The sequence below is a fragment of the Pongo abelii genome, chromosome 2 (genome assembly GCF_028885655.2).
Source record: "Pongo abelii isolate AG06213 chromosome 2, NHGRI_mPonAbe1-v2.0_pri, whole genome shotgun sequence".
NCBI classification, from domain to species: domain Eukaryota; kingdom Metazoa; phylum Chordata; class Mammalia; order Primates; family Hominidae; genus Pongo; species Pongo abelii.
Window position 1 is genome coordinate 166,823,277 of NC_085928.1, and position 18,046 is coordinate 166,841,322.

Genomic DNA, 18,046 nt, shown 5'->3' on the forward strand with positions numbered 1-18,046 from the left:
GTGTGAGAGGTGGGAGGGGGCTATATCCCAGCCCAGCCCAAATTCAGTAGCTTAAAGTAACCCCCATTCATCCAGCTCAATCTCTGTGGTTTGGCTGTGGTGGCTGGGGCCTCTCTGCACATGAGGACCAGGAGGCTGGTCCTGCCTTCTTCACAAGGCAGCGTCAGAGTTCCCAGGAGCCTGAGACTCCTGAGCAGAGCAAGCCCAGCGCACAAACACTTTCAGACTCTTATTTGCATGACGTTTGCTAACATCCTTTCGGCCAAAGCAATTCACATGACCAAGCCCAAATTCAAGGCAGAGAAATAGACTCCATTTCTTAATGGGAGGAGCCACCAAACATTATGGTCACTTGTTTAAATCTACCTCACGGTAGGGCAGGGATGATGAGGGAGGGAGAGACTTTTCTCTTTTTAGCCTTTTGAACTTCTTGAATTTGAGTCATGTCAATATTACCTAATCAAAAATAACTAAAAGCTTAAAATTTAAAATAGATTCCCTGAGATTAGCTTCAAAATAATTCAGCTGTTGAAGGAGATGAGGCAGGGAGAGGGGAGGGTTGAGACATAGGCAAAATGAGATTGGCAGTGAGTTGGGAACTGCTGAAGCTGGGTGATGAACACAGGAAGGCTTGTAATAATCTACTTTGTGGATGCTCAAATTTCTTGCAGCAGGAATTTTTTTAAATAATAAAAAAGAAAGAACTAATAGCAAAAACTCACACTTAACTAGACTTACATGATAAGTGCATTGCCTGCGTCATCCCCTACAAGGTGGTCGGGACTCTTGTGGCCTTAACAACAGCTTTATCGAGTGGCAGCTGCAGAGTGAGGCCACAGGGCAGCCTAGAGCAGAGAGGAGAGCAGGGAAGAAAGGAACGTAGGAAGCTGCCTGCCAGTGTGGGCAGGACTAGTAGCTGAAAATCCAGTGATTGGGATGGTATTTGGTGGTGGCATGGAAGGTGAAAAATACTTGATTGTCTCAGAAACACACACAGAGCTTATGAGGGCTGGAAACAAGACGGCAGCCTTTCCAAGGATTCCAGACAAACACTATGGGGCATGTGAGCACATTTGAAGGAAAATGACTCAGTAGGAAATTTTCTCAGTAGGTGCATTTTCTTGCCTGTTATCACTCAAAATGGCCACATGTGTGACCCTGGGCCTCCAGTCACCCACATGGCCTGGGCCTGGTGCCGAAAGGCTGGTCATGGAGCAGCTCTGAGAATGCTCTTCTGTGGCAGAGGAGGAAATCCTTCACCATATCTCCTGAGTCCCTGGCCTCCCTAGCTAACCCTTAGAACTCTCTCCCTGTTCCAAATGTCTGCTAAGAGTTTTCCCAGAGGCTGTGCCCTCTGAAGCCATGTTCAGCCTCTCTGGAAAGCTCAGCTTTTAGATGTGTTCCTGTGAATGCCAGTGCGTGCACCTGCGGATGCTCCTCTTGTGGCGGCTACAAGGTGGACACCTCTGTAGGGGAAGTGACTGTGGCACTTTCTAGGAATTTAAGGGTGTCCCCCACCCCAACTCTAGGCTAGGGTAGGTAACTCCTACACCATGCCCTATGCCTGTCTTTATTGCTGAATCTCCACATTGTTTAAAATTGTTCATCACTATTCAAAGACTTAGTATTAAAGAATTACTATTAAGTTTTTAGGTGTGATACTGGTATTGTTAAATTTTGCTTCATCCTTTTATTAAGGTATAATGTATATACTGAAAAGTGAACAAATTATATGTGTACAGCTGAAGAGATTTTTAAAAGAGAAAACGCCTGTATTGCCAGCCTGCAAGTCAAAAAAAGAGATCATTGCAAGCAGGATATTCATGTTCGTTAAAAAAAAGCTCTGTAGTAATATGTTCTTAAGGATCTACTGAGGAAATATTGATGTCTTGGGTTTGCTTCAAAATAACCTGGAGTTGAGGGAAGGCACAGACTAAATAACATTGCTCACAAATTGATAACTATTGAAGCTGCTAAGATTTCCATAGGCCTTCTATGTATTCTCTGTCTTGCTCTCTGTCTCACATATTTAAAATTTCTCTGATAAGATTTTTAAAACAATCATTAGGAGCCTTGGCTTTAACTCAACCAGAGGTGGCTCTGAGGCATGAGGTAAAAGCTAAGAGGTGAAATTAAAATGTCCCTTTAGGATATTACTTGGTAATTAAGAATCTTTGAGTTTAATGATTAGATATGTAAATAATCTATCTTTTTAAGTGGGTTTTTATGTGCCTATCTCCTCTGTGTCACTGAGAGCTCCCTGCAGGTGCTGGGTTTTATTCCTATCTGTATCCCTGATGCTTATGTAGTACTGTTCTTGGCACACAGGAGGTGCTCAGAAGTGCTTGCTGAGCAAATGAATGCTTGAATTTTATATCATATCCTACGACAAGGTCTAACAGAGCACCAAGGTGGCATAGGTACCCAAAATTGCTATATCACTTAAATTGAAATCAACACCACCAACTTATTTTCTCTTTTGTAGTTGCTTCCAAACAATAAGTTGCTTAAATCCTAAAATATCAGAATTGAGAGGGACTTAAAGGTCACTTTGTATAACTTGCTTATATTATAGATGAGGAAACCAAGGTCCAGAGAACTAAGTGACATTTTCAAGGTCACACAGCTGGTAGGGACAGAGCCAGAGCTAGAGCTCAGCCTTGTTGAGCCCCATCGGGCCTGTTTTTATTATATCATCCAGCTCCATGGCTGTTAATTTGACTCACCCAAAATCCTATTTTCACAGGTAAAGAAAGAGAACTTCAAAGAGGTGAATATAATTTTCCCAAGGTCTTGGGTCATCGTGACTCCATAGCTCTATCAAAAACACTGTTTGCCACCTTGGGTTATGTCCTTTAAGAAAATTTAAAATTCAGAAACTTTAATTTTAAGAACAAAGAGGTGATTATTCTCATTAGAAAGGACTTTGATGCATATTTTTATTCAAGAAGTGAATTCTTTCAAATGTCTTTGAAATATGGGCAGATTTTTTAAACTTCCATCTGCATCTAACTTCTTAGGAACAAAGCAACTGTATAAAATCAGGCACAGCCCAAGCCATGTCCTGTCCTGTCAAGTGTCACAAGGGTGCTTTCAACATTCCCAAGCCAAAAAATAAACCCATCAAAGATAACACACCAAGACTGGCAATAAAAGAAAAACCCCCAAAACAAAAGTCAACCATTTCATAACATGGCATCTTTTTTAAAAAACATATTCATTTAAAAAAAGTTGTTAAATTAAAATGTTAGGATAACCGTGCCTTATAATTTAATTTTGTTGTCTCTCAAAGCAGCATAACTACAGTGGTCTTTTGTGCTGTTCATGTCCTGGGCTTTTTCCATGCAAAAGTATGTTTCAGCTTTGTCCAGTGCCTTTTTCAAGCATCTTGTGACATTTCCATCCCCCTACCTAATGGAGTGGCCGGATTTCTTTGCTGTTAAGAGGATTACTGAGACGTTCCCCTTTATATAACTCAGAAGACTCAGTAAATAACAAGAAAGAGCAAACAAGAGATGTCAAGGAGAGAGGTTACAAGCAAGGGCTGCATTTCAGAGAAGCTGGCTAAGCAAAAAGAGGTCAAAGAACTTTGTTAATTGACACTGATAAAGCTGGGGCTTGAGAAGCAGTGTCCTGGGCGCCATTTTCATAGGCAAGCAGAGGGGTTAGCTTACATTCATCCATCAAGGGTTAAGCTTTAAACCCAAGAACTTCGGGTGAGTCAGGGCCAATGACTGGTAAAGGAATGAGACACCTTATCTCTAATCAACCCTGCCTCAAAATAGCTCTCTTCCCTTGGGCAGAGACTCCCAGCACACTATAGTTCAGGGAAGTGCCTGAGCCACACTTAGTCAGAAAGTCAATGAGTACGCTTTGTGCACAAAGTTAAGTTAGACCTCTCTGCGTGGAGCAAGGCATAATTTAACAAGCCTCACTGTGGCTTGCATCAAATCAGAATGTTCCAGCCAGGAAGGACCTTACAATTTACCTGGACCAACTCCTCATTTTACAGATGAATAAACTGAGGCCCAGGGAGATGCATGATTTGCAAAAGAACACCAAGGGAGTCAGTGGCTGGGCTGAGGGCTGAAACCCTGCGCTAGAGCAGACATTCTCTTTCTCTTGGCAATTCTGCTATACTCATCTGAAAAATGAATGAAACACTCATGCCCCTGGTCAATTTTCCTTCCGTTGTTAAGGAAATCATTGCCAATGCTCCAATAGTTTCTAAGTCAACACATTTACAGGCAGTTCTTGTTAAACCCTTTCATTGTGAGTCTCCCAAACTTCCTCTTCTATCTTCATACTTCAGAGAGCTTTACTTTTGAGGTTCACTGTGTGGGCTGCCACTGTTGTTTCTTTCTCCGCTGCTGGGAGAATGTTACAAATGGGTAATTGAGGTACTTGGGGTGTTGCTCTTAGGATGGGATCAGACAAAAATTGACACCAGCCTCATCAGCTGTTCACCGCTACCAAGGGTTGTGACTCACAGCTCAGGACTGCTGTTTCAGAGATGATCTGTGACATGGCACAGCTCAAACATTCCTGCCTCAACGCTTCCTACACCGCCATTTGCATACTGTGTCCCCTTTGTGCATCCGCCACACAGTATGGGCTCTGTCCAGAGCTATCAGAGGCACATGAGGCCTAAATAGGAGTGGGGGAAAGCCTGGAGCTTGCAAAAGACTGCTGAAAACTGGGCAAAATAATAAGAATTTAGGACATGGACAGACAAAGTTCTGGAATGTGCTGTTAGAAAAATGCCTGGCCTTATCTAACTTGAAGGAGTTTTGTGTCATGTTATTACTATCCAAGACTTTGTGCCAGAGACTGAAGAGAAATAAAGCACTAAGGGACAGGACATTCAATTTTGACCCCCCTTCATTTCTCCATGATTGTCATTTCTTAAATGTTCCACTTATTTCCTCCATGAGTCAACTGGGCTGGACTTATTGCAGCTCTGAGGTGGCAACTGGTCCTAGTTGTTCTTCATGCATGAGATTTATCTCTTCTAGCTAGACTCCAAGTTACTCTACAAAAGTCTCAGGGCTTTATAATTCCCATAAGGTTTCCTACTGAGGGCTAGACATACAGGAGGTGCTTAATAAGTGTTAAATAACCATGTCCTGCTTGGTCAGCATCATAGTTTTAAACTCACTTCATGCTAAAGTCAGGTCATGCTATTCAGGTGCTCATTGCATTCATGAGAAGGCACAAGGGCAAAGAAGAATGATCACCCAAGGTTTATACCCAGTGAATGACAGAGCCAAGCCTCAATCCCAGGTCTTCTGAAATCAAATCCAGTTCTCACTAACTCTTCTGTCTATCATGGGAAGGATAAAGAAAATAGGCTAAAGACATTTAAGTTGAAGCTGGTGAAAAGTGAAATCATTCATTGCTGGGAGCGGAGGGTGGGGCAGGTCTTAAAATTTTTAAAGGACAATTTAACTGCTATATCCTTAGCTTATTACATAAGTTACACAAAGACTTCCATACATTTATGTAATTGTAACAGTGTAACTTTTTTCTTGCAAGAGTTCCATCATAATCAATTGGTTTAGCAGAATAAAAATAGGTTTCTTTTTAGCTGAACAACTAAAAATAGGAGGCAAATTAATATTCAGCAAATGAGATGAATCTCTATGAGGTATGGCTTTATTGTTCTGATGAACATCAACTCAGTGTGGTGTTCGAAATGTCTCAGTAACACGCATATTCATGTTCAAAGATGATGTCACCAAGGAACATCCACAAGCATTCACTGAGTGCACAGCATGGTTCTGGATGGCTTTCCAGAACCATCAGCTAGCTATAGGACCTTAGGTACATACTAAAGGACCCAACATTTTTTAACACCAACCATGTTCCAGAAACCTTGAAAAACACTTCACATGTTATTACATTTAACCCTTGTGACAACTTTATGATTTAAAATGAGGACCCTGAGCAGAAGAGTAGTCACTAATTTACTCAAAATGACATGGCCAATAAATGGCAAAGCTGGGACCTGTATCAGATATTAGTAACTCCAAAGCCCATATTTTTCCCGCTGTACCAGAGCTTCTCAATCCTAATTCATATTAGTATCATCTGAGGTGCTTTCATATTGTAATGATGCCCGGGTCTCACCTCAGACCAATTACATCAGAATATCCGAGGATCTATCCTGGATGTTTTTTTCTGGATGTCTTGTCATCACCCTAAGTGATTATACTATGCAACCAGAGTTAACAACCACTGAACTAGGTGTGCTGAGACTCAGTGCCTTCAACTGTAAAGTAGATGGAGATCTCTACTTTCTACTTCTGTAGTCACCAGAAGGCTAATTACCCTGGGGCCAATAGCTGCCTGAGAAGCCCCAATTTGCACCTAGAGTAAGCACTTGTCACCCATACTGTCAGATATTCTCCCAACTTTCTACTTAAGTGTGGGCTATGAGTACAGCTGTTTAAACTTCCAGGAATGGGACTCTAAAACATACAATTATTTCATATATTCATATATATGTGAGCCCCAAATATCTGAGACAGATCTCAGTTAATTTAGAAAGTTTATTCTGCCAAGGTTGAGGATGCATGCCCGTGACACAGCATCAGGAGGTCCTGATGACATGTGTCCAAGTTGGTCAGAGCACAGCTTGGTTTTATACATTTTAGGAAGACATGAGACGTCAATCAATATATATAAGCTGTACATTGGTTCTGTCTGGAAAGGCGGGGCAACTTGAAGCTGGGAGGGAGCTTCAAACGGTTCATTCTTGTGAGTTTCTGATTAGCCTTTCCAAAGGAGGCAATCAGATAGCATTTATCTCAGTGAGCAGAGGGGTGACTTTGAATAGAATGGGAAGCAGGTTTGCCTTAAGCAGTTCCCAGCTTGATTATTCCCTTAGTGATTTGGGGGCCCGAAGATTTATTTTCCTTTCATATATATATATACATTTTTTAAAATCAGAACAAGGCCCTAAAACTCTAGAAAGATTCCCATGCCATTATTTTTTCTGTCTTTCTTTCCAGATATCAATCATAGCTATTTTGGTGAAATCCCTATTGCTCCAAACTATTTTAGTGCTGCCTCTCTGCCATCATGACAACAAAGGTCTTTTGAAAAATGTTCATAACCTTTGACCCAGAATTCTTTTAAGGAGGTAAACCAAAAACAAGGAAAAAAAGACAAAAAAAGCTTTGGGAAGAAAGATGTTCACTGCAGTATTATTTATTATAGTGAAAAACTGGAGAAAAAACTCTTACGTGTAACAGTAGGAAAACAATTTAATAAAATATGAGGTAGCCTACTAAATGGAAAAATGCTTATTGCAAATGGTTTTTACATAGAGAGTTAATATGGAAGAATATTAATATTAATTCATGTTAAAATGCTGAATGAATGCAGGTACAAAATTACATAGTGATCTATGAGTTACATTACATAGTGTCATATCAACTATGTATGTCTTTTCATACACAGAAAAAAGAGGAAAAAATTATATTATTCCAAGCTTAAAATATCTAAAATTTAGAATATTTAGAATTGGGTTAAAGTACCTGAAATTGTTTTCACTATCAACCCAATTCTATATGTTTGAAGAACAGCATGTGAAGGTGGTTATGGAGCAGGCCCTGTCCAGAGAAATTTTATATCTGGCCCTGGGATCTCTAGGCCTGTATACACAGATAGAGGACTTACAAACAGCAGAGTTGAAACATGAGTGAATCTGAAAGAGCCAACCCCTCAAGATGAATCCTGAGCGGCTACATAAATTTAATATAGAGCCAAACGGCCATTTACTGACTAGAGATTACACACTACTCTGAGTTCCTGGAAAACCACAGTCGGCTTAACACTGGGACTTTCACAGCTGACTGTTACCACTCATGTGGCCTGAAGCAACGAATAGGCTGTGCTCCCCATCAACCAATCAGAACTCAGTTGCATTGACCAATCAGAACCAAGCCAGTTTGAATTGTTCATTTGCATAAATGGACCTGATTGGGAACCCAGATAGTAATTTTCTCTGTAAACGCCAAACTGTCTCTTTGTTCTCTTCATTTTACACTTAGGGCTATGTTTCCTCGTCTGTAAACTGTTCATTGTAATAAAGTCTGTTTCCTCTAAATTCCTTTTCAGAGAACTTTTGTTCACACATAAAACCACAGGTCAAGTGATTTTTTTGTTTGTTTTTGGAATGGTATGCGCAGATAAATTTATAATTAGAGTCAAGGGAGGGGTAGCTAAGACAGCCCAGTGACGATGATCAATTCTACTTCAGGAAGAAATCAAGAAGAAAATGGGGTTCACAAATGAGTTAGTAACAACCGAGATTTCCACTTTAAAAGTATCTTCACACCGTTATTTCGCGGGATCCTCAAAACCCCCTGAGGTGGTAGGAAGGTGATTGTTGGTGTCAGTCCCATTTTGCAGAAGAGAAAAATGAGTGTCAGGCGGAGTGACTCGCTCGGTGCCCTGGCGGCGGCAGCAGCGCGCCAAGGCCCAAGGCCCTTCTGCTCTCTGGGCTTAGACCTACGGCAGGAGGCGGGGGAAGCCTGCAGCGCAGCTCTGCAGCAGGGGGCAAGCCCTCTACCCGCTGGGAACGTTCAGGGCTATCAGCCCGTGGGAAGTAAGGTAGGACCCGCAGCTTGCAAGAATCTGCAAGGTGGAAACCGCGCTCGGGATGTGTTTGGCCCCCCAAGGCCAAGGCACGAAGGGGTCCCAGGCGGGTCGCCAGCGGCGCGGCTTACAATGGCCGGTTCGGCCCAGAAGGGTCGCCCCCGCAAGGCGGATGAGCTTTCCCGCCCTATGCGCCTGTTTCCGCGGGCCAGGCCGTCCGCCCGCGCCGCGTGGCCTGCCTAGTTGCACCTTAGCCCCCATGCGCCGGGTAGGCCCGGGCCCCGCCGCCGCGCTCTGAGCCCGCGTGGGTCTCACAACCATGGCCTCCTTATCTGCTCCTGTGCTTCGGTGTTTGGTTTTCCCTGTTTGACAGACTGAACCTTGTACTTTCGCAAATAACAAGTGTTTGCTCAGCAATCCAAGCAGCACCGCCAAGATTGCAGGTGCTGTGGCGGGCGTGAGAGGTCATGCATTCGGAATGCTAGGAGGTCCTGGAGTCAGGAGCCCTGCAGCCCCCTCAGGGATGCCAGTGGTTTCGGCTGAACCCCAGACTCTGCCCTCGAACTTGAAGGGAACTTGAAGCTTCTTTAGGCCAAGTTTTATTGAAGGGTGTCCTGGGACACAATTCAGTGACTAGTACATTTTGGCCATCGGAAAGCTCTCTTTACCCTAAAGAAGGACGAATACACTTAATGACAATTATGATAATAACAAATTTAGAAAGGCAATGGTAATTCTTTTTTCCCTAACTTGTCTCACTCTACTTCTTTTAAATTAAAAACAGGTCCCCTTTTTGCTGTTGTTAAAAAGGATTTTTTAACTTCTGAAATTAAAGCAAAATATTTCACTTTTGTTAAAAAATAGAACTTAATCCACAGTTGAGATTTTTGTTTTTCTAGACTTGAAAATCTGCTTGTAATTTGCACAAATGCCTTTCACTTCAAAACCTTTTATCCAAATAGAAGCACAAAGTTGTACTTGCCTTTCCTTCCACAGAAGGCGTTTCCACTATCTTGCATACACAACAGCTTGTTCGGGTTAAACATAGTTTCATTAAAGAGCTATTAAATGGTGCGCTTAAAGTTTATCTTTGCATTTTAAAAGGGGTATAGATGTTGCCAAAACAGCAAGGATAGCGTGTAGGGTACTTTCCAGTTCTCTAAACTTTTTCCTCCCTGGAGTTACAGAAGTCCCTTCCTGGATTAAGTCACTTTGGTACTCAATACAGTGTTTGTTTACATCATTTAGCATTATGCTCCTTAGCTTTACCCAGTGTCATTTTAAGAAATGGTCGGGTGAAAAACAGCTTTAAATTATCTGTAAAATTGCCATAGACATTCATTATGTTGCTTCACATAAAAAATTCCTTGCAACTAATTTCCACTTGGACTTTAGTACTAGAATGAAGTTTGCCTATGTTTTCTTTTTTCAGTTAATGAAAGCTGTGGAATGCATGGGACTATTCGTTTTGCCTAGAAATCTCAGAACTTAATTTTGAGGATCGTCCTTAGCCTACATTTTCTGACGTAGTTCTTATCCTACATCTCCCTTTCCCCCAACCACCATCAGATATCTCTTTCTCTAAGTTATTCATCCCATCTTTGTTTTAAGGTACCTATACGTTCTTCTATGATTCCCTTAAAAAAATCCCAGAAATGGGAGGATATAAAAATTAGTTATTCTAGAGTTCCTCAAAATGTTCTTTCAATCTGCTTTTAAATGGCGTATACAATATTCTCGGCTTTGGCATTTGGTTCAGGTGACACTTGCAAGTTACCTTACCAAAGACCTACCCAGAATTGTGTACAATCACAGCAAACGAGGCTCTGCCCCTCTCAAGAGTACTCTCAAACAGCAATGCATATCTCATCTAATGCATTACTATTTTGTGATTCACTCGCAAGCTTCAGTACTTTGTTTTATTAGTAACAACTGACTCACAGCACACCTTGCAGCTGTGGAAGCTCCATCTGATACCCAGACCCCTGGTGCAATGCAGCTGCTCTGAGATATGCTGGGAAACCACAGCTCAGGAATCAGTTCTTATTTTCCTTCAAGTAGCAGCACAGATTTCCTTACTTTCAACTGTCATGAGCTGAACTCATTTTTCAAGGAAGCCTAACATCTGTGCTTCCTTCCATCCAGCAGGAAAACTTTATTTCCCCAGAACTTATTTCTTCAGTCAAAGGTGTCTGCCAGTTCCCAAGAGAGCTGTACTTACAAAGATGCCCAAGAAGCAACTGGGGAAAACTCTTTGGGGTTCTGAGGACCCTTAGAGGAAAAGCTGATGGAAAAGAGGAAGGGAGTGAATGTCTCCTGAACCCCGGCTCTGTGCTAGCCACTGTACGTACTCCTTGGCAAATTTCTTTTAGCCTTACCAGCAGGCCTCTGATTTAGACACATTTATATGCATTTTCCCCATGAGACAACAGGCTCAGAAGGGCTAAAGAGCTTGATCAAATTGCATCACTGTTGTCTTAGTCCATTTTGTCCTGCTATAACTGAATTCCAAAAACTAGGTAATTTAGAAACAACAGAAATGTATTTCTCAGTTCAGGAGGCTGGAAAGTTCAAGACCATGGTGCTGGTAGGTTTGGTGTCTGGTAAAGGCTGTCTCCATTCATAGATGATGCCTTGGACACGGCATCCTCTGTAGGAGAGAAACACTGTTCTTCACATAGCAGAAGCATGAGGAAAGAGCTCTAATGACATGAGCACCTCTCATTAGGCCCCACCTCCCAACACTGTTGCCTTGGGAATTAAGTTTCAACATGAGTTTTGGAGGGGATGATAATGTTTAAACCATAGCAACTTATTAAGTGGTGAATCCTGGATAATAGCCCAGATGGCTGGATGATGGGGCCCATTCCGTGTTCACTATAGGAACTGCCCAGAGAGAGTGAGGCTGTTAATATGCTCCCTCAGACTGGTTACACAGAGCACCCTATAGTTCAGGCCATGTGCAGGGACTCTGAGGCTGCAGGGCCTGGGTTCAAATTTCAGCTCTGTTACTTGTGTATGACCTTGGACAAGTTACTTAATTTCATGGGATGCCTGTTTCATCACCTTTAAGATGGGGATAGTTGTTTGGAGCAAATTACTTAATCTTGGCACAATATAAGTATTCAACAACTGTTGGCTATCGTTATCCATTCATATCCCACTGTTATTTTATTGCAGGGTAAACAAAATGATGCTTTCTTGCCCAAATGGTGGTGTTTTTATGTTGCCTATCATTTGGAAATCATTCACTTGGAATGGTAGACCTGGTAGTGGGGTCATCTTTGGAATCACCTAGACAGTTTTTAAAAATATTAATGCTTGTGTCCTACTCCTAGAGATTCTGATTCAGTTGGTCTCCTAGGCATGTAGGAGAAGGAAATTTTTAAATGCTATTAAATGCTCTTAGTGGTTCCCAAAGTCTATCCCTGGACCAGCAGGCTTAGTATCACCTAGGAGCTTGTTTGCTGGAAACACGAATTCCCAGGCCCCACCCCAGACCTAGTGAATCAGTTACTTTGGGAATACAGCCCAGCAAAATAAGCCCTCTGCATCATTTGTTGTCCATGAAAGTCTGAAAACCATTGCTCTAAGGGAAGGCAGTGCCCTGCAAGACTGCCTCATCCTAAACACAAGGCCCAAAGACTGATGCCAACCTACAGGGCTTATCTGTTCATTTACATGGGGCAATGTAGCTCTAGTATACTAGTCTCCCCTAGGGCCATAATATGCTGTGACTTTATCAGTGCATCCTCTCCTAGCCCCAAGGAAAGCCGGGTCCTCATCAGAAGTTTCTTTATTAAATGTTAAAAGATATCAGCTGTCCTTTGCCTTGGTTATGCTCCTTTTTCTCTGCTTCCACTATTCTGCCTATTTTCCCATAATCAACATAATCTTTTTCTGGTATTAATATACTTAAGGAGGTTTTAATTGATTTTTCCAGGCTATAGAGACACTCTGCACCTTCTAGGTGACTTTGTGTAACTCTGTTCTGATCCCTGATGTGAGGCTCTGCCACTCTCAGAGGCAGGGGAATCTTTTTTCCCCTCTTTCTTATAGAGGAACTCCCCATAGTGTCACATGCTTCAGCACCTGAGTCTTGCTCCTGCTTCCTTATCCATCATTATTCTCTTTTGAAAATAAAGAAATTTTGCATTAAACATTTGCCTTCCATGTTTATCCAAATTATGTGGAACTTTTGATCAGAAGATGCTTCCCTAAGCTCACACAATCTATCTTTCATCTGATTAAAGAGAAACACTATTGTAGCTCCTAGTGAAACAAATGCCATCTCTGTGTCTATGCATTTTAACTTCTCACAGAAAAAACGCTGATGTTTTCCTCATTGGGTTGCATGTAACTACCCTCTAGGAAATCTAAACTAAAATTTTACAAATTCTTTGTATAATGTACTTATAAATAACTTTGCATCAGCTTTCAGCACTGAACAAGCAACAGAATCATCAAAACAAGGGCAAAAGAACAACAGCAGAGCATGAAAGTGGGAGAGGAAGCAGAAGAGAGATGATGAGAGTGAGTTAGCAGGGAGGGAAGGTAGGTTCTGAAATCTAGGCTAAGGAGAAGCTATGCAGGCAAGTGTTACACTCAGCCTTGGTGATCAAGGCAAAAAGGGAAACACAACAAATTCCACTGCTCTATAGCAGGCTGTTAAGGGGGGCTTTTCCTATTGCTGCAGAGTTTCAGTTGATTCCTCAAAACCAAAAACAAGGGATGTTATGTGCCCACTACACATTTTATGCAGGGGTGCTAGATCATCAACACCGACCTTGCTAAGCAGTGACCCTGAGCCCATCACCTACCTCAAGGTGGGCAGCAGAGGGGAAGAGGTGAATGAGGAGGACTAGAGAGGGGGAATTTATTTCAAGAGAGTTGTCAGTATGCTGAGAACATGAATCATCCACTTCAAGTGAAGAGAGCCACTCAGAGAAGGCAGGATGTCTCCCAGGAGGAGAGACTGACAGCTTGCTTCCTGGCTGGATTTTTCAGAGCCCTAGAAATGGTTCAGCCTTAAGCCATCACAGGACTGGGACAGAAAGTGAGGAGAGCAAGGGCTGAAAAACAACCTATTGGGTACTATGTTCATTGCCTGGGTGACAGATCCATCCCTACTTCAAACCTCAGGAGTGTATCATACAATATACCTTTGTAACAAGGCCGGGCGCGGTGGCTCACGCCTGCAATCCCAGCACTTTGGGAGGCTGAGGCACGGGGATCATGAGCTCAGGAGTTCGAGAGCAGGCTGACCAACGTGGTGAAACCCTGTCTCTACTAAAAATACAAAAATTACCCGGGCATGGTGGCGCGTGACTATAATCCCAGCTACTCAGGAGGCTGAGGCAGGAGAATCACTTGAACCCAGGAGGTGGAGGTTGCAGTGAGCGGAGATCGCGCCACTGTACTCCAACCTGGGCGACAGAGTGAGACTCTTGTCTCAAAAAAAGAAAAAAAAAATCTGCACATGTACCCCTGATTCTAAAATAAAAGTTGGAAAAAAAAAGAATGTGGGCAGAAGGTTTTTAGGAGGACTAAGAACTCTCTGTCCTAAACTCCCTGTGTCCCAAGAGTTTAGGAAAACAAAGACTGGAGGCTGAGTTTTATGATACCGGTGATGTAATCTGATATGCTTCGACATAGGCAGGGTGATACTGTGTGTGTTTGCTAAGCTGTACTCTTACCCACACTCCAGAGGCAGCTACCATAAGGATATATAAGATTATCTTTACCTTTGAGCAACACCAGAGGCTTTGCTAATTAGCATAATGAATACTTAAAATGGATTTCATGTTGTGAAATTAGCAGTATTCAAAATATTTGAAAGACTCTCCTCACACTTGCATGAATTGGGTATAGATTTAGGGGAGACTGCAGCGTAAGCCCTTAAAGCCACCTAAGGCTTGATCCTTAAGTGATCCTATAACCAGCAACTGGTTCAAAGGAATCTGGCTGTCTGATGTTAACCATCCAGTTTATTTGAATCTTGCCTCTACAATATCGTCATATTCGCCCTCAATTAACCGTTCATGCAAAGGAAAGGATCTTTCATGATAACCCAATAGCAGAATTATGGAGGAATAACCAACCCTCATCTTCCCTCTACATAGTAGCGGCTACTATTATCTACCACAAAAAAATCCAATGGTCGTGGCTGGCCAAAATGTCTTAGGGCAGTTCATCACACTGAAGTTAACCTGAAAAAAATCTAAGGTGAATGATGGCTGGAGCTACCTGGGATGGAGGAGTGAAGAGCGGGGCTGATTGAGTGTGGTGAGCACCCCTAGAGCTCAGCACAGCAGAGAGAGGAGCTTAGCTTTGGGGTGTCATCTCAAAGGAGACCCCACCCAAGGAGACTAGCTGCAGGAGTGAGATGGCACCAACAGAAAACTGGGTTCTTGCAGGGGTACTATTGATGTAGGAACTGAGGGGAGAGTTGTTAGGGGACCGCCAGTGATTAGGTTGCCTTGCCAGAGAACTTTGTGGTTGGATGTCTCCGAAAGGCTCGCTGAGTGAAGAGCCACACACTGAGTCAATGAAGTCTTAGCTGCCCCTTACCTCTCCTCCCTCCCATTTACCCTCTCCCACCCTCGAAGGAGCCAGAGGCAGCAGAGTGAGTGGCAGAGCAGTGGAAGAATAAGGAGGGAAACTAGTTAGGAAACTGACCACCTTGCTCCCCAGCACTCGCTCTTCATTTCTGTAGGCCTTGGGGCCTTATCAGGCCCAAATTAGGGCAGAAAAAAAGCTTTATATTGGATGAAACATTGAAGCTTTGATGGGAGACTGGACTGAACTTTCCAGACCAAAAATTAGATGTTTAGTAAAACCTGAAAGCGACCAGAAAAGCTTCGGAATATGCCTGGCATTTCATCCAGGAAAGTGGAAGAATAATTCAACAGAGTGAGCTTAAAAAGATGGCAATGAAAGAGAATTAAGTTGGTTACTTTTTGTATCCAACCAGGTCCAACTTGATCGATCTTCTACAGGTTTCATTATTGAATGAAAGGGACTTAGTGTCTTTCCTGTGGTTTTTCAAATTATTTATTCTTATATCTCATTAAGTAAAAATCAGGGGGAGGGGGATGACTTAGTTTTCAAGCATATTCTTTAAAACCACAAACTAGAGAGCAATGGGATGGGGAGGTGCAGGGACATGTATGGGTTCCCATTGGTGCTATAACAAATCACACAACAAAGCTTGGCAGGTCAGGATGGGTTTCACCGGGCTAACATCAAGGTGTAGGCAGGGCTGCATTCCTTCTGGAGGCTCTAGGGCAGAATCTGTTTCCTTACTTTCCAGCTTCCAAAGGCCACCTGCATTTCTCAGCTCATGGCCCCTTCCCCGCCAGCAGCAGGGTAGCATCTTCAAATTCCTCTCTGACCCTGGCTCCGCTGCCTCCTCCTTTCACGTAGAAGGACCCTTGTGATGACACTGGACTCCCCCAGTAATCCAGATAATCCAGAATAATCTTTTCATCTCAAGATACTTAATCACATTTGCAAAGTCCTTTTTGCTATATAGAGTAACACTGTATACTCACAAGTTTCAGAGATTGGGGAATGGATGTCTTTGGGGGACCAGTCCTCTGCCTACTACAGAAGAGGCCCAGGTGCATGAGCTGGGCCTGTGATTCACGTCTCAGAGAACACCCTCCCCCTTGCCTGCGGGCCAGCCAGGAATAATGGTGACAGAGAGGAAAGAGGCTCTGTGTAATCTTGGGGAAAGTACACAATCTGCCAGTACTTCAGTTTCTTCATCTGTGAAATTATAGCCTTAGCTGTCCCTAAAGTCCCTTCCAAATCTAAGCCCTTTGCTCCTTTTATCTTTTGGCAAAATAAGCATTTGAAGAAATCTGGCTATCTCAAGAACCCCAGCTGATCTTCTAATGCACACTGCCAGGCCTCCACCACCCCCGGGCCAAGAGGGGGGCTCTGACAGCTGAACTGTGGAAGCCTCTGGGTGAGGCAAGCAGCCCTTTGCTTTCTCCAGGGGACAAAGAGGGATGAGGAAGGCACTGGTGGGAGGCTTGGGGTGAGAGGCCTCTCCACCAGGGCAATAAGTTATCCTGTCCCTTTCTACTGACTCACCACTGAAGACCTTGGGCAATTGTGCCCCCCAGGATCATAGAAGTGGCTGCTGACTCAGAGCTAACAGAGTGGTCCAGGGAAGCCCCAGTGGAATGAGTCATGGCCAGGCCCTCACAGCCCTCTTCTTAAGTCAGCATCGACTCCCTGTGATCTCCCTGGAGCCTCAGACTCTCAGAAGAGCAGATCTCAGAACACTGGAGATGAAAGGAACCTGAGACATCATGTCATAAGCCCTGCCCACCAACCTCCCTATCATGTGACTTCTTGGGCTGGTTGTGGTTTTTTTTTTTTTTCCCCCAGCTACTCTGATAAATCACATTGTTTGGATGGCTGAGCTCCGTCTCTGGTCTGACCTTAAAATTAAGGTTCACTTTGCCCCTCAACGCCATGTGTCCAGCTCTCAGGACTCCTCCAGGCTACCTTTACCTTCCATTTTTGAGGTAGTGCCATCTACCAGCAAGAGCTCTGAGCCATAAATCAGGAAACCAGGGCTTCCTGCTTCTGTCCTCTGACCAGACAGAAATGGAGCATTCACCAAGTCACATCATCTCTTTGGGACTCATCGGGGTTTGACTGTGTTTTCCCCAGAGTCCCTTCTAGTACCAACAGGAGAGGATCAGATCATCCTAAAAGCCCTCTTCAATTCTGAAGTCAGTCATCCTCTATCAGAGTTCCTGAACACAGCCAGGCTGGTTCTGCCGGGGATAGCCGTGGCTTGTGACTGCCATGCCTCTCCTCCTCCCGGGAAGGTACAGAATCCACAGCCTCAGGAATGCCAGGCATTCTGCCAAGGGCGCCCTTCCCTTTCTCGGTCTGGTTTCTCAGTCTCTCTCTTCCCAATCTAGACTAGACTGTCACCTCCACTTACCAATCCCGTGGAGGGGTCAGGGGTGGGACGGAGGAGAGCCAGAAACGGAACTGCGACTCTACTCCTCATCTGTGTGGCAGGCCTGTCTTTCCTCCTCCAGTCGGGCCTGCCTAACCAGACCAGCACTCGGGTCACTCTGTGTGTGAGTGGGGAGGGATTCCTGCCTATCCAGTTACCCTGCTTAGTGGGTGGATGTCACCTCTGTGCCTGCAGCACCCGAAGCACCCAGAGGCCCCCACCTACCTGTTTCACTTCTCCAGAGCCTCCGTGTAAGGCCACCTCCCCCACCTCAGGCCTGGCCCCTCTTTGCTAAGGACTGCTTATCCCCAGGATGTTTCTGGCACCTTCTGGGCCACAAAGGTGCTCCCTGTAAAAGAACAAACCGCCCCAGGTTGCCTTTTGACACATCTATTTCAGGGTCAGTTGGCATCTTATGTTTCGCCTAAAAAACTGAACAATCTTTTTTTTCTCATC